Source organism: Rhipicephalus microplus, chromosome 6 (assembly GCF_043290135.1).
Source record: "Rhipicephalus microplus isolate Deutch F79 chromosome 6, USDA_Rmic, whole genome shotgun sequence".
Taxonomy (NCBI): Eukaryota; Metazoa; Arthropoda; class Arachnida; order Ixodida; family Ixodidae; genus Rhipicephalus; species Rhipicephalus microplus.
The window spans coordinates 85098636-85123153 of record NC_134705.1 but is presented as its reverse complement, the minus strand read 5'-3'; the positions used below and the strand labels follow the sequence as shown (position 1 = coordinate 85123153).

At 55.4% G+C, this 24518-nt stretch overlaps 2 pseudogenes; both read right to left on the bottom strand.

The window, feature by feature from the left end:
- Positions 1 to 8342: 8342 nt before the first annotated feature.
- LOC142766336 (U2 spliceosomal RNA) lies at positions 8343 to 8513 on the bottom strand (annotated as a pseudogene).
- A 7923-nt stretch (positions 8514 to 16436) lies between these two features.
- Positions 16437 to 16607, bottom strand: LOC142766335 (U2 spliceosomal RNA; annotated as a pseudogene).
- Between the last annotated feature and the right edge of the window lie 7911 nt (positions 16608 to 24518).

Below are 24518 nucleotides of genomic sequence, written 5' to 3'. Positions count from 1 at the left end.
ACCCGGCCTACATAAAATAAATACATGCAACATTTATTAAATTTATACAATGCTACGCAGTGAGCGCTCTGCGCAGCGCGGCGGCGCTGCGCAGGGCAAGCACATTGCAGCGCGGTCGTGTGCGCATCTGCTCAAAACAGGATAAAGCTTGTTCGTTTATCGAGGGAGCAGTTAGGCTCCTGCGTGATACCCTATGTATCGCTCATTTGAAGAAAAGGGTGGGAGGTGGTGGGGAGGGGGGCCTCGGACGGCGGTCCGGAACTAAAAAAAGGTGGGAGGGGGGGGGGGGGTGTCAGTAGGGGATGATCGGGGAAACGAGCTTTCCGTTTCTCAAAAAGAAAAACTTGGTGTGCCAGCGGCGCAAAAACTTTTCCTCCCCGCCAGCTTCTAGCGCTTCGGACAGGAATGCCCACACCATCAAGCGAATGTTCGCTACTACCGGAAATGCCGCCCTCACTGGCGAGCGGCGCGCTTCCGCGAGGGAGCGACGCTTCCAAATCGCGAAGAGCGTGCATGCCACGACCAGTTTAGCGAAGGCGCCTTTGTTTCGCCTGAGATAGGGGGGAGGGCGGATGCGGAAACATCGTGCGATGATGCGCCACACAGGCTTGGCGGCCGTGCAATCAACTAGGGCGTGTTTCTGCGTTTCCGTTTCGCGGCAATTCGGGCAACGCGCGTTCGGGACGATGCCGAGTTTGTGCAGGCGCTGCCGCGTTGGCAGCACGTTATACGCCTTCTGCCACGCAAAGTCATGGGTCGCCTTTGGCTGGCCGTGGAAGGTTGTTGGCAGGGCTCGAAGAGCGTTTCTGGCCACCGTTTTCTCCTCGTCGGATAGTTGGGCGCGGTTGAGGGCTTCCGCGATTCGGGTGGGCGGGTCGGCGTCAACGTCGCAGTCCGGCGTCTCTTTGGTAAGCATGCGCATCGTCGCTGATGCTGTCCTGTAGAAATGCGAGGGTATTTCTGCGTGTGGCCCGGAGTGTCTGCTTGCGCCCAACCAACTATTTGTTGCGCCACTCCAGTATAGGAGCAGGCCTCTCCCGAGGTAATCGCCCGCTTGGAAGAGGGAGCGCGCCGTCTTCACAGCGAGGATTTTGCTTAGGGTGAGGGCGTGCGGTAGCCCAAGCCCCCCCTCTGTCACAGCCATCTGTAGGAGGCTTCGCCGCACCGGTGGAGGTTTGTGGTTCCAAAGGAATGCGTTTAGCATCTTGTTGATCTGGGTTGCCACTTTCACAGGCATGACAGCAACCCGGCTCGTGTAGAGGGCTAGTGCGCAAACACACGTTTTCGCGGCGAGAGCCTTCTCATGAATGGACAGACTGTGCCGGCTCGCTCTTTCGATGAAGTGGCGAGCCCTGTCTAGGACTCGCGTCCACGTTGTCACCGCCACTCCCTCGCATGTGTAGTAAATGCCCAGCACTTTCACCGTAGATACGATGCTGATTTCTCCGATTGCCTCGGCGGGGAAGCCACCGAACAGGAGGGCCTTACTCTTGGCTTCGTTCAGCAAGGCGCCCGATATTCCTGCGTAGGTGCTGAAGATCCGACGGAAGTGCTCCATACTGCTTGGGTTCCGGACGAACAGGGAGACGTCGTCAGCGTATGCTAACACCTTTAGTTCGTCAGAGCCCGTCAGGGGTAGGCCTCTAAACTGCGGGTCACATGCGAGGTTTGTAAGTAGGGGTTCCAGTGACAGGATGAAGAGCGTCGGGCCCAACGGGCACCCCTGTCTTATTCCGCGCGTGTATTGGAATCCAGCCGACTCGGACCCGTTGACTACGACGCTGCCTCTCAGATCTTTATACAGGAGTTCTAGTATAGAGACGAAGTCCGCTGGGAGGCCGAAATGACGGAGCATTTCGAACAGGTATGCATGCCGCACCCTGTCGAAGGCCTTCGCCTGGTCCAGCGACAAGAAGGCTCCCTTAATTTTCTTTGCTGCGGCGAACTCGAATGCGTCTCTTGTGAGCGAAAGATTCGCAAACATAGATCTGCCTGGCACGGCGCAGGTCTGGTGCGGGGCTACCATGTCTGGGAGGAAGAGTTTGAGCCGATTGTTGACTATGGTTGCCACGATTTTATAGTCAACATTAAGAAGGGTAATCGGACGCCAAGACGTCGGGTCACATGGGGGGGCTCCGTCTTTCAAGATCAGGACGATCCGTCCGTGGCGGAAAGAGTCCGGCTTCACCCGTTGCTTGAGAACCAGGTTTACAACCTCAAGGAGGTGATTACCAAGAGTCTCAAGAAAAGCAACATAGAAAGCAGCCGTGAGGCCGTCTGTTCCTGGGGCAGAAGTTGGGGGCATGGTGCCTAAGGCGCAACGAAGCTCCTCAATCGTTGCTTCGCCACACAAAGTCGTGTAGTCAGCCTCGTCCAAGCGCCGGAGATTCCTGCAGAGATCGCTTGTTGCTCTTGGTAGCCCAGGTTCACAGGGCTCAGTCTGCTGGAAGGCCGACCTGAGGTGGTCCCGGAAGATGGCTGCAATCTCGGCCTGGTCTTCTGTGATCGTCCCGTCAGGACGCCTGGCCTCAGTGATCTTTGAGCAGCCATTCCCGTTCACCTCCCACAGATCGACTTCCGTTGTGTCTGCCGCGGTACTCTGCGTCGCCTTTGGCCTCCGCGTCAACTCTTGTAGGAGTCTGCCGTACTGGACCTCCAAGGCCCCAAGGTAGTCTTTTGTGCAGGCAGTTAGGGTGTCGGCACCTTCGATTATTCTCTTCCTCCGCAGAAGCTCATTCATTTCTCTGGTTATTCTTTTTTTTCGTTTCCTGCCCTCTCTTTGCAGGAGCCCTTTCCACACATTCTTCAGGTGGTCCCAGACTTCAGGGGTGACCTGGGGGGCTTCTTTCAGCGAGTTTGCGATGAGGTCCTGAAGAATCGGGGCGCAAGTTTTGTCAGCCAACAGCGCCGAGTCGAGTCGCCAGCGCGTGCTGCCGGTAGGAAGACCGGGCGTTCCCTTGACCGTTGTGAGGACTGGGGCATGGTCAGTTTGCCCTTGCAGGAAGTCCGGCAGGGCTAGGACTTCGCACGACATAATGGAGGGGAGGAGGAAGTCCGGGACGTAAGCCCGGTCGATCCTGCTTGCCGTGGTTCCTGATGACCGGGTGGGAACGAAGGTGTCATCGTGGAGATGGACCCATACATCCGTGAGCCGCAGGTGCCGAAGGATCTTCACCAGTTCTTTGGCGTGGTAGGTTGATCCCCCTCGGCCTGGACCCCGGATGTCTCTCGTCGAGTCAACCACGCAGTTGAAGTCACCAAGAATCACGTGTGGCAGAGGATCGGTTAGGCATTCATGGAGTTCCTTAAAAAAGGAATTTGTATCCGCGCGCGTCACTGGGGCGTATACGTTCGTAAAACGGACTCTCCTTCCGTCCACGTATATGTCTAGCATGATCGAGCGGCCATTTGCTGAAAAAATACAGTGGGAGCCCTGCCGGTAGCGACCCGAAACGAAAATGACCCCGACACCACAGGACCTGGCAGTCGTCAAGGAGAAAAAGGCATCAGTGTGGCACGAACGCCGGAAATTAACCACGTCTAAGGGAGACCTGAAGTTGGTCTCTTGGACGAAAAGTATGTCTATGTCCTGACCTTGGGCAAAGGATAAGACCTGACGTTGTTTGTCCCTGTCTCGGAACCCACGGACGTTCCAGGTGGCAAACTTAAGCGACGGCATCTCCGATGGCTGCGCGCACAGCTGAGTGAAGGTAAAGAGCCAGCTGAGAGCAGGCAAAAAAAACTAGGGAGGCATTGTTAGGGGGACAAACGCCTAGGCTGTTGAGCAGAACGGGCTCGCGTGTTTTTCGTCGGTGCGGTGATCGCCTGTTTAACAGCACGCAAGCGTCAAATGTAAACAAGCGTGACGTCACGCGCTGCCGCGATAGCGAAAGAGTGTGAAAGCGCGTGTGTGCCTGCGATAAGAGGAGCATTGCAGCATGGCTTGATTCCGGTGTCGGTGGCGAGGGTGTCTCGGCGTGGCTAATCTTAGTAAGAGGGGAGGGGGGGGGGAGAGCGGCGCGTCGCCTAGGCAGATGGATGGCCACTTATTTTCTTCGCTCCCCGGTGTCATCCGCGGGGGCGGAGGGGGGGCCGTCGCCTATAGAGCCCTTTCGCGACTTCTTTGGCTGGTTGCGGGCTAATGTTGCATCACTGTCGCTGCTTGTTTCAGGGGGCTTTGAGCGGCGTAGGGCGTGCTCGGCGCTCTCGGCTCTCCCCCCTTTCTCCTTCCTCCTGTCTTCTGTACCGGTCGCCGACCTTCGGCGCGAGCGTGAACGGTGCCGCCGCTGTTCGAGTTCAGGCGGGAGCGTGTTTGCGGGAGAGGAAGGGGGGGCGTCTCCTGAGCTGCTCGCTATTGGTAACTGGTGGAAGAGGCCGGTGAGGGTTGTCGAATCGTCGTGTGCAGCGTCGCCCGGGAGTATGTAGCGGCCGCAACTCGTGATCGGGATGTCTTCTGAGCAGTTTGGGCGTGTGTGCCTGCTGGGCAGCGGCGGGAAAGATTCGTCGTCCAGTCTGCGCGGCGCTTGCTCCTCTCTATTATTAGTCGCCTTGGCCTTTGCGGTTTCTTGGTCATCAGGCTCCGATAAGACCACCACCCATGAATCACGTGACGAGTCCGGGGAACTGGACTCGGTGCCGCTTCCGCCGTCGGAGACGCGGTGTGTGTGAGGGCTGTCTGCTCCTCCCGCTTTCGCTGGCTGACCCGCGGGAAGCGACGTGGACGTGGACTCGGCGTGCGTACTGTCACTCGTGTTCGTGGTATCCGTCTCCCTAACTGGTGGAACGCTAGGGGGGGTACGAGTGGGGGGGCCCGAACGCAAGACTTGCAAGTTCGGCTTGTCGGTACGGCTGACCAGGGGGGTGAGGACGCTCGCGCGGTCTTGTTTGTTGGCGGCGGTTGTAAGAGCAGTCGGGAGGCCACGGGCGGCTGCGACATAAGACCGTTTGCGAAAACATTCGCGTGTGCCGTGTTGGCCCCCACATCGCTGGCACTCGGCTTCGCATCCCTCCGTATCATGGCCAAAGGTGCCACACCGTTTGCAATAAGGCGTCGAGCAAGCGGAGGCCATGTGGCCCACCTCGCTACACCGCGCGCAAACGCGCCGCATTCCCCGGTACTCGAACATTACGCGGTGCCCCGCGACGGTTGTGAAGTTGGGCACCGGTTTGTTCATTTCCATGCGCACAACTCGTATGCCATTCAGCTTGTTTGGGCGGTTTGTGGCTGTCGCAAAGGCCACGCTCTTCACCTTCCCAAACTGCGCAAGTGCGTTTATCAGGGGTTCATCGGGGAGAAATGCGGGGTAGCGAAACACGTTAACGAAAGTTATCGGTGGCCCCACAGCCTCCACTGCCACTTTCACATTGCTAACGACAAAACCCTCGGCTACCGTCAATTTGGTTGCTTGAGCCGCGGTGCGAGTACACACCAGGAAGCGCGATCCACCCATATGCTGGAGTACGTGCACGCTATCATCTCCGGCAGTGCGCTCTACTGCATCGATTAAATCATCTATACAAAGATCGCCGTCTGGCGCGTTAAAGAAAAAACAATTTTCCCTCACCGGGAGGTTAGTTTGCGCGGATGTCATGCTGGTAAGCGTTGCCTGTTGCTCCTCCAAGCTAGGAGAAGGGGGGGCGTGGCTGTGACTGGTAGGAACGCAGCTATGCTGCGTACTGGTAGACGGGCTCAGCAGGCGCTGTGTCCGAGGTCTGGTAGTTGATGGTAGACGGCGGGGCGGAAGGCACCAGGGCAGCAGGTGGGGTCCGGGGTCCGCACGTCATCGGGCATGGGGGGGTCACCGAGCAGGAAAGCCCGGGACAGGAATCCGGGTGCTGCAGGCTGGGCCGACAGCTCTCCGGGGTAGACGCTGGACTTTCTTTTCGCACTGGAAGGCCCGGGGGTCGACGTCGGCGCGACGTGACCCCAGGTCCGGCTGAGTGACTCGCGCGAGAAAAAACGGCTTGCTCGGACACTTTGATCTTAGCCAAAAGGCCGAGAAGCGATGCAATTCATTAGCACGTAATTAAAATCCATTCTTTCACACCTCGTACTTAGTTCTGGCCAAAAGCCGGGCAAACAGTAGCAAAGCAATTCCGACGTCCACCCATGCCCAACCAGCATTGTGCACCGACAGCGGCAGCGCTGGCTTCACGGCATTGCTTTTATCCCCAGTCCGCTTGAAGTTTCTAGTTTCGCTTACAAACATGTTAAAACTGAAACCTTCTTTTTCCCAGAGGTCGAAGCCACGCGTGCTTGCTTGCATGCGTACTCTCTATGCGCCCATGACGTCACACCAAATGCTTGCTGGCGAACATTATCAGGCATGTCGCGAGGGATGCTACAGCATTTGTTTTAAAAACTGATGCATAGTGTACATGTCCAACTCGAGCACCAAAGTCTGGAAGGAAGGAAAAAAAAAAAAAAAATGACTGTGCAAAATGTGAATACGTCACCCATCCAACATGGCTTCTACGCCGGCTGCCCAAGCAACGCCTCTGCAACGACGCCCACAATCATCGGCAAAAAGGTGGTGCCTTTGGCTGCTTCAGCACGCTCAACATATGCCTTGCAAGTTCCGACGTGGCGGAACACCGCACCGAGGTCGACGAAGGTCCTGCCGTGAAAGGCAGACCCGGGAATGCGTGCGAAACGTCTACCGCGTGGGTTGTGAAGCCGGTGAATGAAGGATCATGTGGCAGAGGGTGACGGAACGTGAGTGTGCGACTTGACGCTGCGATGTCGTTCAAGCGTTCAACGGGCCGGCAGGTTCTGTCTGTCGTGGTCGAAAACGTCCGAGTTTTGCTGATTCCGAGGGGTAGGAGTGCTATGGTGGCGTGTACGAGGCGCTGGTGCGGCGCTCCGTCGATCGTGCCGGACGGACATGAGGCGGCCGAAGGCGGTCGTGAAGTGGTCGCGGAAATCAGTGGAGAAGTACTCGCCTGCGCTTTTCGTCGAAGACGCGCGACAGACGGTCTTCGGGAGACACGGGTGGTTGCACAAATGCGACCGTGCGTCAACGTGCAGCCATATTCGTGGATTATTTCGCCCCATTACGATAGCTTCGTCACTGCGCTCGCTGGTGTTGCTTGTTTTTGTTGACCTTCACTTGTGGCTCACACCCACTGTGGGGGATTGGCTGGTTTGTTGTTCTGCTTCTTCGACTTCTACATACTCGGCTTAGTGAAGCTGTGAGGAGTGACGAGTGGGTACGGAGGCAAAGCGCGCCCGGGGCGTGATCTCACGCGTCCTGGGGTCCACGTCGCTTCAGGTACGTGCGTGGTGCGTCCGAACGTCTAGTGCGCAATTTTCTTGGAACTTCCAGCAACTGGCAATTCCATTGAGGTGAGCGTGCGAGGATGTTCGTTGTAATTAACGAGAGCCAACGGTGGATGAGCTGGTATGAGATGGTGTTCAGAAATGAAGTGTTTGATCAACAAGGCGATGCCCGCCGTGGTGGTCTGATGGCCGTAAGGTACTCGGCTGCTGACCCGCAGGTGGTGGGATCGAATCCCGGCCGCGGCGGCTGCATTTCCCTGTGCTCAGATTAGGGTGCACGTGAAAGAACCCCAGGTGGTCGAAATTTTCCCATAATCATATGGTGGTTTTGGGACGTCAAACCCCAAAGGTCAGTGGACATAGGAAAAGCACATCGGGGCTTTGCCGCTCCACCGTACAGCAGGTGTGTGCGGAGTGGGTCCTGTGGCGTTCTTTGCGATTTTAATTTGTGATGGGGAATAGTGTAGATGCGTAGACGTGGCGAGAGCACGCGTCTTCAGGTTCAGACGCCGCGTGAAGATGTGAAATAAAAATGCCTTCGCTTGCCACTGCAACTGTAAACAGAAACACCAACCAAACCCCATTTTCTAGAGGCTTTTTTTATTTTTCGTTGCGAAACGGGTGAATTCGAAAAGCGGAAATAGCTTGGCACATACATACACACTTCTACACACATACATACATACACATCGCACATGCATACACATCGTATACACACTTCTAGCTTTCCTCCGAAACAGTAATGATAATTTCCTCAATAGTTTTATTAATATGAGTAGGAACGTTAAAAAAAATAAGAAACTTGAGTATGTACGTGTGAACATAACAAAATAAAAGAGACCCTCCATATATGAAATACACACGGAAACATTTATTTTCCCAGAGCAATCGTAAGTGTAAACACAGCTAGCGCACTCCCTGCACGCGAATACCGCGTCAGCCGGGGCGGCGTGCCGCCACCGTCTCGGACACTCGACGCACCCAAGCCGTTTACCCCGGTATCATGGGTAAATCCGAACACTCCTTCTATCATTGTATTTATTGTCGAACTCACCCCGCAGGGGGTGAGTGGGCCGATCCCGGAGGTAGTGCAATACCGGGCCAACCCGTGGCGGAGGTGAAGCAAGCTTCAAGCACTCCGCCGCATCACAAAAATAAGTTTAATATCTTGGATCCAAATAGGATCCGTATCAGATATTAAGCTGATAAGAACAGAGGTTTTCAAAAATGCTAGGAACATTTCTGACCGAAAAGAAAAAACTTGTTCTCATTTTTTGTTCCTTCAACCAGAAAGGAAGAAGGTGGTATATCGTGAACTGTGTATAGAGAAGGTGAAAATAGGAAATAGCAGGGGAGAAAAAGTGAAAGGGGCGTGTGTCGTGTAGTATCACCTCTTATTTTTGCGATGTCTTTGGGAGGGTGACTTTGTCAGCACGTGGCCCAGCGAGTGACAGTCACTTTATGGCCACGTGTGCGCAGTACACTTCCCGAGAAGCTGCAATGGTCTCGCTCACTGCAAGCTTCTTAAGTAACCGGAGATATCTCCGGCTGCAGAGTTTTTTGAAAACTCTGTCATTTGCCGGGTCCCAGGAGCCAAGCATGCCGACGACGACTGCTTCGATCGTGACTCTCTGGTAGCGGCGGACCAAGAAGTCCCGAACTGGTTCGTATTTTCGTTCCTTTTCCAGTCGGGCTGCCTCGAGTGCTTTGAGCCGGTTGTCAAAGGGGCAGGTCACGTCCACGATGATCGCCTCTTCCCCCCTGGCGAGAACGAGGTCGGGGCGAAGGTTGGTGGTACCAACCGCTCTGTTCTCATGCGTGACCGTGAACTTCTTGCTGGCGGCTTGTTTCACCCTCGCCACAATCTTGTTGTGACGACTGGTGTAGGCCATGCTGTGGCGCATGCAGTGACCCAGGACGTGTGGCAGCGTTTCCACTGCGTAACCGCACACACGGCACCGTTTGTCGGCGGAGGTGGTCCATGGGTTGGCTCCATTCACAGGTAGGAGGTTCAGGCGTGCCCTGTGAATGAAGCGCCAGTCGCAAAAGCGGGTGAATTTGCCGGAGCGCATGAAGTGGGAGCTGCTCGGGTCTGCGGCGACGCATTCCATTGCCTTCCCTTGATTGGGCATTTCTTGAAGGAAGCGATCGCGTGCCCGCATCATTCGGAAGCGCAGCGTTTTCACCACTTTTCGTCGTTTCTTTGACGTGAGAGTTTCCTCTCCGTCACACGTGATGCTGGTCCCTCCGTCCTCGAAAATTTCCCAGGTGACGTGTAGCCTGCGGGAAGCCTTCCGAGCCTCGGTCCAGACGGACTGCAGTTGTGTCGGCCGTGCCTGGAAAATGCCCTCCGTTTCGCCGCTGAGGTAGCAGGCGAGCTCCTCGTTGGTGGCCTGCCTGCGAATGCGCTTGGAGACAATTTTGGTTAGCGCTTCGAAGGCAAGTTCCCGGACCTCGAGATCGGCTGAGGTCAGAAGCTTGAAGGCGTTGTCCACGCGGCAGGCGTCACTTGTGTCTGCGGCGAGGGGGATTCCAGCTGCTCCGGCCGCTGCGCTGCCGTAGAGGTAGTTGTTTGCAGCGTTACCTGGAAGATAAAGAGTTTTCTTTATCAGGGGCCGGAGTGCGTCGTCTAGGCGGGCCCATTCCGCCTTGCCCACTTGTCCGCACCGCATGGCGAAGTTGAGTGCTGGAAAGACAAAAGTTTTCAGTGCATCAATTCGCTGCCATGGGGCAAGCATGGACTCGAGCAGGGTGCGGCCGACGGAGATCGCCTCATCGACCTTAGAGCGGTCTTGGAGAAGGCTGAACCCGACGGGGCGTCCTAGAAAAGATTGACTCTCGTAGTCACTGATGCGAGGGATCTCTTCTCCGTCGACGAAGAATTTCGTGTCCCTAGTGCCTACGGGAGTCCTACCAGAGAGGTGCAGGCTTCTGCACTTCTTGGGGTTCAGCCGAAGTCCCAGCTGGCCCGCGAGAGCCGCCACGACGTTGATGCGGTCCTGCAGTTTCTTGGGGCTGTCCGCCAAGGGGGTCAGATCATCGGCGTAAGCCAGCACATTGTGCTGCCTCTCACCTCCTTGGACCGCCCGAATGACTGGATCGAGCACCAAGTTGAAGAGCAGGCCGCTCAGTGGGCAGCCCTGTCTAATTCCGGCGGAGATTGTGACTGGGGCCGTTGTCCCAGCTTCGGCGACAATCCGGGTGGCGTTGTCTCGGTAGAGGTCTGCGATGATTGCGCAGAAGTCCTCTCCTGCACCTGCACCACGAAGAGAATCGATTAGTGCGTTGTGCGGAACTGAGCCAAATGCGTTGGCGAAGTCGAGAAAGGCCACGCAAAGGTCACCACCGCCGGCCCGCGCGGCGTCCAGGCGCTCCTGCAGCACGAAGTTGTGTTCAAACACGCCGTCGTGCGGCAGGAACCCCTTCTGACACCTCGAGAGCACGTCATGGTCACACACCCACTGCTGCATGCGGGAAGCTAGGCAACCCGCATACAGCTTGGAGATGGTGTTCCCAAGGGCAATGGGTCTCCAATTCGTGACCTCACTCGGATCACCCTTCTTGTGGATGAGGATGGTCCTCGTTTCCTTCCAGGCGTCGGGCACTTGCTTGTACTGGAGGCACACGTTGAATGCTGCGGAGAGAAAGAGACCTTCAGGATCATGTTCTTTCCAATGGCGGTAGGTGATCCTGTCACTGCCGGGGGCCGTGTTTTCGCATCTGCGAAGACGGGCCGCCACCTCGTCGCTGGTGAATCGGGCGAGGCAGATCTCTGTCATGTCGTCCGGGCGAGCCTTGTTAAGGAGCAGGTGGGTGTTCCCTTCCTTCGGCGCCCATGTTTCAGCAAAGTGTTGCTCCAGTCTGTCCAGCGGAATCTCGCAGAGTTTGGTTTCGCCCTGTACGATGATACGAACAGCCCGACGGCGGTTGCGACGATACAGGCTCTGTATCTGCTGGGCGTTGTTCGGGTTGGTCGGGACGCGGGGTTTCCCACCGGCAGGGTTGTCCGGAATTTTCGCCTCCTTCCTCACCGCCGATACGGCCTCCTCCAGGATGGAGAGGAAGTCGTCCCAGCGCTCAGCAGTGGCGGGCTCCCGAAGCAGTTGCCGGATTCGCTGGCTGTGTTCTGCGAGTACGCTTGTGTCGTCGATTGGCCCGGAGAGGGTGATCTCGCCGGGGTTCACTGTCGGCGGGGCGGGGTCCTGTGATTCGCCGCCTGCGTCGTCTATCGAAAGTCCCTCGGATGATGCTGGATGTGTGGGGGAATCGACGCTGTGGGTGATACTCCTGGCTGATGGACTTGCTTGAGGGTCCTCCTGTGCTGTTGTCAAGCTTTGTTGTGGTGCTCCTTGCTGGCTGGTCCTCTGAGTAGCGCGGGCTGTGTCTGGAACCTGCTGGAGACGGGACGAAAACCGTGACCCTTCTGGTGGTGACTCCTCCTCGCTGGTTGCTGATGGAATTGTCGCATCCCTGGAGCTCTGGCTTGGAGAGCAAGCTGTGCTGCCTAAGAGAGGAGGGAGAGGGGTAGGGGCCCGGTCCAGTGATGGTGGCCGGGAACGCCGTGGGTTGTCGTGGTCCGTGTCGCTGTGCGGCGACTCATGTTGCCTGGGACTCGGCGTGATGGGGGACGCGTTTCCAACCTGTGAGAACAGAGAGGCACATGAAGACCTGCTCCTCGCGGTGGAGGCCTCGCTAGGCGTGGGCGATGGGGTGCCCGTGGTTGCCGAAACCCGGTCAGGGATTTCTTGCAAGTCACCTAGAAGGGGGGAGGAAGGTGTGAGTGCCAGCTCTGTTGGTGTTGGAGAGTCCGGCGTTGCGCTCAGTGTCGCGCTGTCCTCGCTTGGTGATGATCCCGTTGACGTCGTTGAGTTGGAGCTCTGTGACGATCGAAGGGTCATTGTCCGTGTGGCTCGGTTGCCGGCAGCAGCGCGGGGCGGTCGGCCAGTCGGAGTTGCAGTAGGTGCAGCCCTCGAAGTCCTTGCAGTCGGTGGTCGCTCGTTCATGTGCTGTGCTTCCTGTTTTCTGTGTTTGCGCATGTGATTGTCCAGCCCTTTCCTTGTTGTCATGGTGGCAGGGCATTGTGGACACTTGTGCCTGTTGAGGTCGAGGGGCGACAGCTCGTGTCTACCTCTTGAGATGCAGGAGTGGAGTGTGGGATGCAGCCCAAGGCCGGTCGTGGAGCAGAGGGTACAGGTGTATGCCACCTTTACTTTGAGCTCATGCTCGTCTAGCAGATGCCGCACCAAGCTTTGTCGCCTGCTTGTCCAGCTGATCCCGGAGTACCGTACCCCACATTTGTCTATGGGGCAGGTGAAGCTGTGTGGGATTGGGAAGAAGACATCAAGGGTCTGTCCCTCCTTGCCTAGCTGGGGTTGGTTTTGGGCATCTAGCGGCCTCGGTGCAGTGGGCGTCCCGGCCTCCCCTGTATTCGGGGGACCTACCTCCTCGGACATCACCTACTGGCGGGCGAACACTTCTAAAGACAACAGGATTAGCAAGGCCGGATGTACATCATCGTGAGAACACTTAGGCATCTTGTGAAAAAACACTTCAATAAAAGACGGCACTGTACACTTGAGTAAGAAGTAGAATGATGGAGAGGAGATAGAGAAGGATGAGAGGAAAGGGAGAAAGAAAAAAAAAAAGGTGGGGGTGGGGAGTGATCGTCAACCCATGCTTAAGTGGAGCTGACGACCTAAGACAAAGGGGAAGAAAATGAGGTAGTGAGTGACCTCCTCCCCCTGGTCGGGGGAGAAGAGAGAAGAGGGGTGCGCTCGCCCAGAGAGGAAAAGGAAGAGAAAGAAAGTGGAAAGAAAAAAAAAAAACACTGCGTGCGCACCAGTGAGAGTCGCGGGCTACAAGCTACATGGCGAGTGCAGCTGGCTGCCCCAAGAAGGCAGAAGGAGTACCGACTGCGGCAGCAGAGAGGAGGGTACGAGAAGGAATTAGTAAAGAAGAGAGAAGAAAGCGAGCGAATGAAGAAGGGAGAGGAAAAAAAAAAAAAAAGAGGAAGGCAGGAGGAACCGGTTGAGCGGACCCTCTACTGACACGTGTCAGCAAAGGCGCTTCCGAGAAAAAAAAAAAAAAAGAAAAGAAGGCGTGCAAGAGTAGAGAGAAAGTCGCCTGGCTACATTGTTAGTGTAGCTGGCAACAGTGGGAGCGGGAGGGGAGCCTTAGCGCGGGCCACGTGGATGGAAAGTAGAAGAGAGAAAAAAAAAAAAAGAAAAAAAAAGAGAGAGAGAGAAAGTGAAGAAAGAGGAGAGAGCGGAGACGCTGCTTCCACGTGGTCACCAGCGGCGCTCGCTGGTGTCCAGAGTAGAGGCGCGCTCCGAAAAAAAAAAAAAAAAAAAAAGAGCGTGCAAGGAAGGCTTGCGCTATCTTACATCACTTGGGCAGATGATGCAAGGGCCGCTGAGCCAACTAATACACAAGAAAAAGGGTGCTTTTCAGACGGGAAGCTGCCGGCAAGGCCGGTTGGAGCAGCCCGTCTCGCCGAGCACGAGAACCCACCCCCCCAAAGGGGGGCGGAAAAGAAAGGCAAAAAAGAAGTGTTTTAAAGAACTAGCATCTCACCAATGACCAGAGCCAGAAATCCAGGGCAGCAGGAACCAAGTGTCAGCAGGGGGGTCCAAGAATCCGCAGGCAGTCGTTGCTGGTCGCTCGAACAAGCTAAGAAGGCATGCACACAACAACAACAACACAAGAAGAGACAGAGAAAGACACCGCACTAACCGGGCGGGTGGTCGATTGCTTCTACAAAGAGCAGGAGTAGGATGGACAAGCCAACACTACACTTTGATCTTAGCCAAAAGGCCGAGAAGCGATGCAATTCATTAGCACGTAATTAAAATCCATTCTTTCACACCTCGTACTTAGTTCTGGCCAAAAGCCGGGCAAACAGTAGCAAAGCAATTCCGACGTCCACTCATGCACAACCAGCATTGTGCACCGACAGCGGCAGCGCTGGCTTCACGGCATTGCTTTTATCCCCAGTCCGCTTGAAGTTTCTAGTTTCGCTTACAAACATGTTAAAACTGAAACCTTCTTTTTCCCAGAGGTCGAAGCCACGCGTGCTTGCTTGCATGCGTACTCTCTATGCGCCCATGACGTCACACCAAATGCTTGCTGGCGAACATTATCAGGCATGTCGCGAGGGATGCTACAGCATTTGTTTTAAAAACTGATGCATAGTGTACATGTCCAACTCGAGCACCAAAGTCTGGAAGGAAGGAAAAAAAAAAAAATGACTGTGCAAAATGTGAATACGTCACCCATCCAACATGGCTTCTACGCCGGCTGCCCAAGCAACGCCTCTGCAACGACGCCCACAATCATCGGCAAAAAGGTGGTGCCTTTGGCTGCTTCAGCACGCTCAACATATGCCTTGCAAGTTCCGACGTGGCGGAACACCGCACCGAGGTCGACGAAGGTCCTGCCGTGAAAGGCAGACCCGGGAATGCGTGCGAAACGTCTACCGCGTGGGTTGTGAAGCCGGTGAATGAAGGATCATGTGGCAGAGGGTGACGGAACGTGAGTGTGCGACTTGACGCTGCGATGTCGTTCAAGCGTTCAACGGGCCGGCAGGTTCTGTCTGTCGTGGTCGAAAACGTCCGAGTTTTGCTGATTCCGAGGGGTAGGAGTGCTATGGTGGCGTGTACGAGGCGCTGGTGCGGCGCTCCGTCGATCGTGCCGGACGGACATGAGGCGGCCGAAGGCGGTCGTGAAGTGGTCGCGGAAATCAGTGGAGAAGTACTCGCCTGCGCTTTTCGTCGAAGACGCGCGACAGACGGTCTTCGGGAGACACGGGTGGTTGCACAAATGCGACCGTGCGTCAACGTGCAGCCATATTCGTGGATTATTTCGCCCCATTACGATAGCTTCGTCACTGCGCTCGCTGGTGTTGCTTGTTTTTGTTGACCTTCACTTGTGGCTCACACCCACTGTGGGGGATTGGCTGGTTTGTTGTTCTGCTTCTTCGACTTCTACATACTCGGCTTAGTGAAGCTGTGAGGAGTGACGAGTGGGTACGGAGGCAAAGCGCGCCCGGGGCGTGATCTCACGCGTCCTGGGGTCCACGTCGCTTCAGGTACGTGCGTGGTGCGTCCGAACGTCTAGTGCGCAATTTTCTTGGAACTTCCAGCAACTGGCAATTCCATTGAGGTGAGCGTGCGAGGATGTTCGTTGTAATTAACGAGAGCCAACGGTGGATGAGCTGGTATGAGATGGTGTTCAGAAATGAAGTGTTTGATCAACAAGGCGATGCCCGCCGTGGTGGTCTGATGGCCGTAAGGTACTCGGCTGCTGACCCGCAGGTGGTGGGATCGAATCCCGGCCGCGGCGGCTGCATTTCCCTGTGCTCAGATTAGGGTGCACGTGAAAGAACCCCAGGTGGTCGAAATTTTCCCATAATCATATGGTGGTTTTGGGACGTCAAACCCCAAAGGTCAGTGGACATAGGAAAAGCACATCGGGGCTTTGCCGCTCCACCGTACAGCAGGTGTGTGCGGAGTGGGTCCTGTGGCGTTCTTTGCGATTTTAATTTGTGATGGGGAATAGTGTAGATGCGTAGACGTGGCGAGAGCACGCGTCTTCAGGTTCAGACGCCGCGTGAAGATGTGAAATAAAAATGCCTTCGCTTGCCACTGCAACTGTAAACAGAAACACCAACCAAACCCCATTTTCTAGAGGCTTTTTTTATTTTTCGTTGCGAAACGGGTGAATTCGAAAAGCGGAAATAGCTTGGCACATACATACACACTTCTACACACATACATACATACACATCGCACATGCATACACATCGTATACACACTTCTAGCTTTCCTCCGAAACAGTAATGATAATTTCCTCAATAGTTTTATTAATATGAGTAGGAACGTTAAAAAAAATAAGAAACTTGAGTATGTACGTGTGAACATAACAAAATAAAAGAGACCCTCCATATATGAAATACACACGGAAACATTTATTTTCCCAGAGCAATCGTAAGTGTAAACACAGCTAGCGCACTCCCTGCACGCGAATACCGCGTCAGCCGGGGCGGCGTGCCGCCACCGTCTCGGACACTCGACGCACCCAAGCCGTTTACCCCGGTATCATGGGTAAATCCGAACACTCCTTCTATCATTGAATTTATTGTCGAACTCACCCCGCAGGGGGTGAGTGGGCCGATCCCGGAGGTAGTGCAATACCGGGCCAACCCGTGGCGGAGGTGAAGCAAGCTTCAAGCACTCCGCCGCATCACAAAAATAAGTTTAATATCTTGGATCCAAATAGGATCCGTATCAGATATTAAGCTGATAAGAACAGAGGTTTTCAAAAATGCTAGGAACATTTCTGACCGAAAAGGAAAAACTTGTTCTCATTTTTTGTTCCTTCAACCAGAAAGGAAGAAGGTGGTATATCGTGAACTGTGTATAGAGAAGGTGAAAATAGGAAATAGCAGGGGAGAAAAAGTGAAAGGGGCGTGTGTCGTGTAGTATCACCTCTTATTTTTGCGATGTCTTTGGGAGGGTGACTTTGTCAGCACGTGGCCCAGCGAGTGACAGTCACTTTATGGCCACGTGTGCGCAGTACACTTCCCGAGAAGCTGCAATGGTCTCGCTCACTGCAAGCTTCTTAAGTAACCGGAGATATCTCCGGCTGCAGAGTTTTTTGAAAACTCTGTCATTTGCCGGGTCCCAGGAGCCAAGCATGCCGACGACGACTGCTTCGATCGTGACTCTCTGGTAGCGGCGGACCAAGAAGTCCCGAACTGGTTCGTATTTTCGTTCCTTTTCCAGTCGGGCTGCCTCGAGTGCTTTGAGCCGGTTGTCAAAGGGGCAGGTCACGTCCACGATGATCGCCTCTTCCCCCCTGGCGAGAACGAGGTCGGGGCGAAGGTTGGTGGTACCAACCGCTCTGTTCTCATGCGTGACCGTGAACTTCTTGCTGGCGGCTTGTTTCACCCTCGCCACAATCTTGTTGTGACGACTGGTGTAGGCCATGCTGTGGCGCATGCAGTGACCCAGGACGTGTGGCAGCGTTTCCACTGCGTAACCGCACACACGGCACCGTTTGTCGGCGGAGGTGGTCCATGGGTTGGCTCCATTCACAGGTAGGAGGTTCAGGCGTGCCCTGTGAATGAAGCGCCAGTCGCAAAAGCGGGTGAATTTGCCGGAGCGCATGAAGTGGGAGCTGCTCGGGTCTGCGGCGACGCATTCCATTGCCTTCCCTTGATTGGGCATTTCTTGAAGGAAGCGATCGCGTGCCCGCATCATTCGGAAGCGCAGCGTTTTCACCACTTTTCGTCGTTTCTTTGACGTGAGAGTTTCCTCTCCGTCACACGTGATGCTGGTCCCTCCGTCCTCGAAAATTTCCCAGGTGACGTGTAGCCTGCGGGAAGCCTTCCGAGCCTCGGTCCAGACGGACTGCAGTTGTGTCGGCCGTGCCTGGAAAATGCCCTCCGTTTCGCCGCTGAGGTAGCAGGCGAGCTCCTCGTTGGTGGCCTGCCTGCGAATGCGCTTGGAGACAATTTTGGTTAGCGCTTCGAAGGCAAGTTCCCGGACCTCGAGATCGGCTGAGGTCAGAAGCTTGAAGGCGTTGTCCACGCGGCAGGCGTCACTTGTGTCTGCGGCGAGGGGGATTCCAGCTGCTCCGGCCGCTGCGCTGCCGTAGAGGTAGTTGTTTGCAGCGTTACCTGGAAGATAAAGAGTTTTCTTTATCAGGGGCCGGAGTGCGTCGTCTAGGCGGGCCCATTCCGCCTTGCCCACTTGTCCGCACCGCATGGCGAAGTTGAGTGCTGGAAAGACAAAAGTTTTCAGTGCATCAATTCGCTGCCATGGGGCAAGCATGGACTCGAGCAGGGTGCGGCCGACGGAGATCGCCTCATCGACCTTAGAGCGGTCTTGGAGAAGGCTGAACCCGACGGGGCGTCCTAGAAAAGATTGACTCTCGTAGTCACTGATGCGAGGGATCTCTTCTCCGTCGACGAAGAATTTCGTGTCCCTAGTGCCTACGGGAGTCCTACCAGAGAGGTGCAGGCTTCTGCACTTCTTGGGGTTCAGCCGAAGTCCCAGCTGGCCCGCGAGAGCCGCCACGACGTTGATGCGGTCCTGCAGTTTCTTGGGGCTGTCCGCCAAGGGGGTCAGATCATCGGCGTAAGCCAGCACATTGTGCTGCCTCTCACCTCCTTGGACCGCCCGAATGACTGGATCGAGCACCAAGTTGAAGAGCAGGCCGCTCAGTGGGCAGCCCTGTCTAATTCCGGCGGAGATTGTGACTGGGGCCGTTGTCCCAGCTTCGGCGACAATCCGGGTGGCGTTGTCTCGGTAGAGGTCTGCGATGATTGCGCAGAAGTCCTCTCCTGCACCTGCACCACGAAGAGAATCGATTAGTGCGTTGTGCGGAACTGAGCCAAATGCGTTGGCGAAGTCGAGAAAGGCCACGCAAAGGTCACCACCGCCGGCCCGCGCGGCGTCCAGGCGCTCCTGCAGCACGAAGTTGTGTTCAAACACGCCGTCGTGCGGCAGGAACCCCTTCTGACACCTCGAGAGCACGTCATGGTCACACACCCACTGCTGCATGCGGGAAGCTAGGCAACCCGCATACAGCTTGGAGATGGTGTTCCCAAGGGCAATGGGTCTCCAATTCGTGACCTCACTCGGATCACCCTTCTTGTGGATGAGGATGGTCCTCGTTTCCTTCCAGGCGTCGGGCACTTGCTTGTACTGGAGGCACACGTTGAATGCTGCGGAGAGAAAGAGACCTTCAGGATCATGTTCTTTCCAATGGCGGTAGGTGATCCTGTCACTGCCGGGGGCCGTGTTTTCGCATCTGCGAAGACGGGCCGCCACCTCGTCGCTGGTGAATCGGGCGAGGCAGATCTCTGTCATGTCGTCCGGGCGAGCCTTGTTAAGGAGCAGGTGGGTGTTCCCTTCCTTCGGCGCCCATGTTTCAGCAAAGTGTTGCTCCAGTCTGTCCAGCGGAATCTCGCAGAGTTTGGTTTCGCCCTGTACGATGATACGAACAGCCCGACGGCGGTTGCGACGATACAGGCTCTGTATCTGCTGGGCGTTGTTCGGGTTGGTCGGGACGCGGGGTTTCCCACCGGCAGGGTTGTCCGGAATTTTCGCCTCCTTCCTCACCGCCGATACGGCCTCCTCCAGGATGGAGAGGAAGTCGTCCCAGCGCTCAGCAGTGGCGGGCTCCCGAAGCAGTTGCCGGATTCGCTGGCTGTGTTCTGCGAGTACGCTTGTGTCGTCGATTGGCCCGGAGAGGGTGATCTCGCCGGGGTTCACTGTCGGCGGGGCGGGGTCCTGTGATTCGCCGCCTGCGTCGTCTATCGAAAGTCCCTCGGATGATGCTGGATGTGTGGGGGAATCGACGCTGTGGGTGATACTCCTGGCTGATGGACTTGCTTGAGGGTCCTCCTGTGCTGTTGTCAAGCTTTGTTGTGGTGCTCCTTGCTGGCTGGTCCTCTGAGTAGCGCGGGCTGTGTCTGGAACCTGCTGGAGACGGGACGAAAACCGTGACCCTTCTGGTGGTGACTCCTCCTCGCTGGTTGCTGATGGAATTGTCGCATCCCTGGAGCTCTGGCTTGGAGAGCAAGCTGTGCTGCCTAAGAGAGGAGGGAGAGGGGTAGGGGCCCGGTCCAGTGATGGTGGCCGGGAACGCCGTGGGTTGTCGTGGTCCGTGTCGCTGTGCGGCGACTCATGTTGCCTGGGACTCGGCGTGATGGGGGACGCGTTTCCAACCTGTGAGAACAGAGAGGCACATGAAGACCTGCTCCTCGCGGTGGAGGCCTCGCTAGGCGTGGGCGATGGGGTGCCCGTGGTTGCCGAAACCCGGTCAGGGATTTCTTGCAAGTCACCTAGAAGGGGGGAGGAAGGTGTGAGTGCCAGCTCTGTTGGTGTTGGAGAGTCCGGCGTTGCGCTCAGTGTCGCGCTGTCCTCGCTTGGTGATGATCCCGTTGACGTCGTTGAGTTGGAGCTCTGTGACGATCGAAGGGTCATTGTCCGTGTGGCTCGGTTGCCGGCAGCAGCGCGGGGCGGTCGGCCAGTCGGAGTTGCAGTAGGTGCAGCCCTCGAAGTCCTTGCAGTCGGTGGTCGCTCGTTCATGTGCTGTGCTTCCTGTTTTCTGTGTTTGCGCATGTGATTGTCCAGCCCTTTCCTTGTTGTCATGGTGGCAGGGCATTGTGGACACTTGTGCCTGTTGAGGTCGAGGGGCGACAGCTCGTGTCTACCTCTTGAGATGCAGGAGTGGAGTGTGGGATGCAGCCCAAGGCCGGTCGTGGAGCAGAGGGTACAGGTGTATGCCACCTTTACTTTGAGCTCATGCTCGTCTAGCAGATGCCGCACCAAGCTTTGTCGCCTGCTTGTCCAGCTGATCCCGGAGTACCGTACCCCACATTTGTCTATGGGGCAGGTGAAGCTGTGTGGGATTGGGAAGAAGACATCAAGGGTCTGTCCCTCCTTGCCTAGCTGGGGTTGGTTTTGGGCATCTAGCGGCCTCGGTGCAGTGGGCGTCCCGGCCTCCCCTGTATTCGGGGGACCTACCTCCTCGGACATCACCTACTGGCGGGCGAACACTTCTAAAGACAACAGGATTAGCAAGGCCGGATGTACATCATCGTGAGAACACTTAGGCATCTTGTGAAAAAACACTTCAATAAAAGACGGCACTGTACACTTGAGTAAGAAGTAGAATGATGGAGAGGAGATAGAGAAGGATGAGAGGAAAGGGAGAAAGAAAAAAAAAAGGTGGGGGTGGGGAGTGATCGTCAACCCATGCTTAAGTGGAGCTGACGACCTAAGACAAAGGGGAAGAAAATGAGGTAGTGAGTGACCTCCTCCCCCTGGTCGGGGGAGAAGAGAGAAGAGGGGTGCGCTCGCCCAGAGAGGAAAAGGAAGAGAAAGAAAGTGGAAAGAAAAAAAAAACACTGCGTGCGCACCAGTGAGAGTCGCGGGCTACAAGCTACATGGCGAGTGCAGCTGGCTGCCCCAAGAAGGCAGAAGGAGTACCGACTGCGGCAGCAGAGAGGAGGGTACGAGAAGGAATTAGTAAAGAAGAGAGAAGAAAGCGAGCGAATGAAGAAGGGAGAGGAAAAAAAAAAAAAGAGGAAGGCAGGAGGAACCGGTTGAGCGGACCCTCTACTGACATGTGTCAGCAAAGGCGCTTCCGAGAAAAAAAAAAAGAAAAGAAGGCGTGCAAGAGTAGAGAGAAAGTCGCCTGGCTACATTGTTAGTGTAGCTGGCAACAGTGGGAGCGGGAGGGGAGCCTTAGCGCGGGCCACGTGGATGGAAAGTAGAAGAGAGAGAAAAAAAAAAGAAAAAAAAAGAGAGAGAGAGAAAGTGAAGAAAGAGGAGAGAGCGGAGACGCTGCTTCCATGTGGTCACCAGCGGCGCTCGCTGGTGTCCAGAGTAGAGGCGCGCTCCGAAAAAAAAAAAAAAAAAAAGAGCGTGCAAGGAAGGCTTGCGCTATCTTACATCACTTGGGCAGATGATGCAAGGGCCGCTGAGCCAACTAATACACAAGAAAAAGGGTGCTTTTCAGACGGGAAGCTGCCGGCAAGGCCGGTTGGAGCAGCCCGTCTCGCCGAGCACGAGAACCCACCCCCCCAAAGGGGGGCGGAAAAGAAAGGCAAAAAAGAAGTGTTTTAAAGAACTAGCATCTCACCAATGACCAGAGCCAGAAATCCAGGGCAGCAGGAACCAAGTGTCAGCAGGGGGGTCCAAGAATCCGCAGGCAGTCGTTGCTGGTCGCTCGAACAAGCTAAGAAGGCATGCACACAACAACAACAACACAAGAAGAGACAGAGAAAGACACCGCACTAACCGGGCGGGTGGTCGATTGCTTCTACAAAGAGCAGGAGTAGGATGGACAAGCCAACACTACACTTTGATCTTAGCCAAAAGGCCGAGAAGCGATGCAATTCATTAGCACGTAATTAAAATCCATTCTTTCACACCTCGTACTTAGTTCTGGCCAAAAGCCGGGCAAACAGTAGCAAAGCAATTCCGACGTCCACCCATGCACAACCAGCATTGTGCACCGACAGCGGCAGCGCTGGCTTCACGGCATTGCTTTTATCCCCAGTCCGCTTGAAGTTTCTAGTTTCGCTTACAAACATGTTAAAACTGAAACCTTCTTTTTCCCAGAGGTCGAAGCCACGCGTGCTTGCTTGCATGCGTACTCTCTATGCGCCCATGACGTCACACCAAATGCTTGCTGGCGAACATTATCAGGCATGTCGCGAGGGATGCTACAGCATTTGTTTTAAAAACTGATGCATAGTGTACATGTCCAACTCGAGCACCAAAGTCTGGAAGGAAGGAAAAAAAAAAAAATGACTGTGCAAAATGTGAATACGTCACCCATCCAACATGGCTTCTACGCCGGCTGCCCAAGCAACGCCTCTGCAACGACGCCCACAATCATCGGCAAAAAGGTGGTGCCTTTGGCTGCTTCAGCACGCTCAACATATGCCTTGCAAGTTCCGACGTGGCGGAACACCGCACCGAGGTCGACGAAGGTCCTGCCGTGAAAGGCAGACCCGGGAATGCGTGCGAAACGTCTACCGCGTGGGTTGTGAAGCCGGTGAATGAAGGATCATGTGGCAGAGGGTGACGGAACGTGAGTGTGCGACTTGACGCTGCGATGTCGTTCAAGCGTTCAACGGGCCGGCAGGTTCTGTCTGTCGTGGTCGAAAACGTCCGAGTTTTGCTGATTCCGAGGGGTAGGAGTGCTATGGTGGCGTGTACGAGGCGCTGGTGCGGCGCTCCGTCGATCGTGCCGGACGGACATGAGGCGGCCGAAGGCGGTCGTGAAGTGGTCGCGGAAATCAGTGGAGAAGTACTCGCCTGCGCTTTTCGTCGAAGACGCGCGACAGACGGTCTTCGGGAGACACGGGTGGTTGCACAAATGCGACCGTGCGTCAACGTGCAGCCATATTCGTGGATTATTTCGCCCCATTACGATAGCTTCGTCACTGCGCTCGCTGGTGTTGCTTGTTTTTGTTGACCTTCACTTGTGGCTCACACCCACTGTGGGGGATTGGCTGGTTTGTTGTTCTGCTTCTTCGACTTCTACATACTCGGCTTAGTGAAGCTGTGAGGAGTGACGAGTGGGTACGGAGGCAAAGCGCGCCCGGGGCGTGATCTCACGCGTCCTGGGGTCCACGTCGCTTCAGGTACGTGCGTGGTGCGTCCGAACGTCTAGTGCGCAATTTTCTTGGAACTTCCAGCAACTGGCAATTCCATTGAGGTGAGCGTGCGAGGATGTTCGTTGTAATTAACGAGAGCCAACGGTGGATGAGCTGGTATGAGATGGTGTTCAGAAATGAAGTGTTTGATCAACAAGGCGATGCCCGCCGTGGTGGTCTGATGGCCGTAAGGTACTCGGCTGCTGACCCGCAGGTGGTGGGATCGAATCCCGGCCGCGGCGGCTGCATTTCCCTGTGCTCAGATTAGGGTGCACGTGAAAGAACCCCAGGTGGTCGAAATTTTCCCATAATCATATGGTGGTTTTGGGACGTCAAACCCCAAAGGTCAGTGGACATAGGAAAAGCACATCGGGGCTTTGCCGCTCCACCGTACAGCAGGTGTGTGCGGAGTGGGTCCTGTGGCGTTCTTTGCGATTTTAATTTGTGATGGGGAATAGTGTAGATGCGTAGACGTGGCGAGAGCACGCGTCTTCAGGTTCAGACGCCGCGTGAAGATGTGAAATAAAAATGCCTTCGCTTGCCACTGCAACTGTAAACAGAAACACCAACCAAACCCCATTTTCTAGAGGCTTTTTTTATTTTTCGTTGCGAAACGGGTGAATTCGAAAAGCGGAAATAGCTTGGCACATACATACACACTTCTACACACATACATACATACACATCGCACATGCATACACATCGTATACACACTTCTAGCTTTCCTCCGAAACAGTAATGATAATTTCCTCAATAGTTTTATTAATATGAGTAGGAACGTTAAAAAAAATAAGAAACTTGAGTATGTACGTGTGAACATAACAAAATAAAAGAGACCCTCCATATATGAAATACACACGGAAACATTTATTTTCCCAGAGCAATCGTAAGTGTAAACACAGCTAGCGCACTCCCTGCACGCGAATACCGCGTCAGCCGGGGCGGCGTGCCGCCACCGTCTCGGACACTCGACGCACCCAAGCCGTTTACCCCGGTATCATGGGTAAATCCGAACACTCCTTCTATCATTGAATTTATTGTCGAACTCACCCCGCAGGG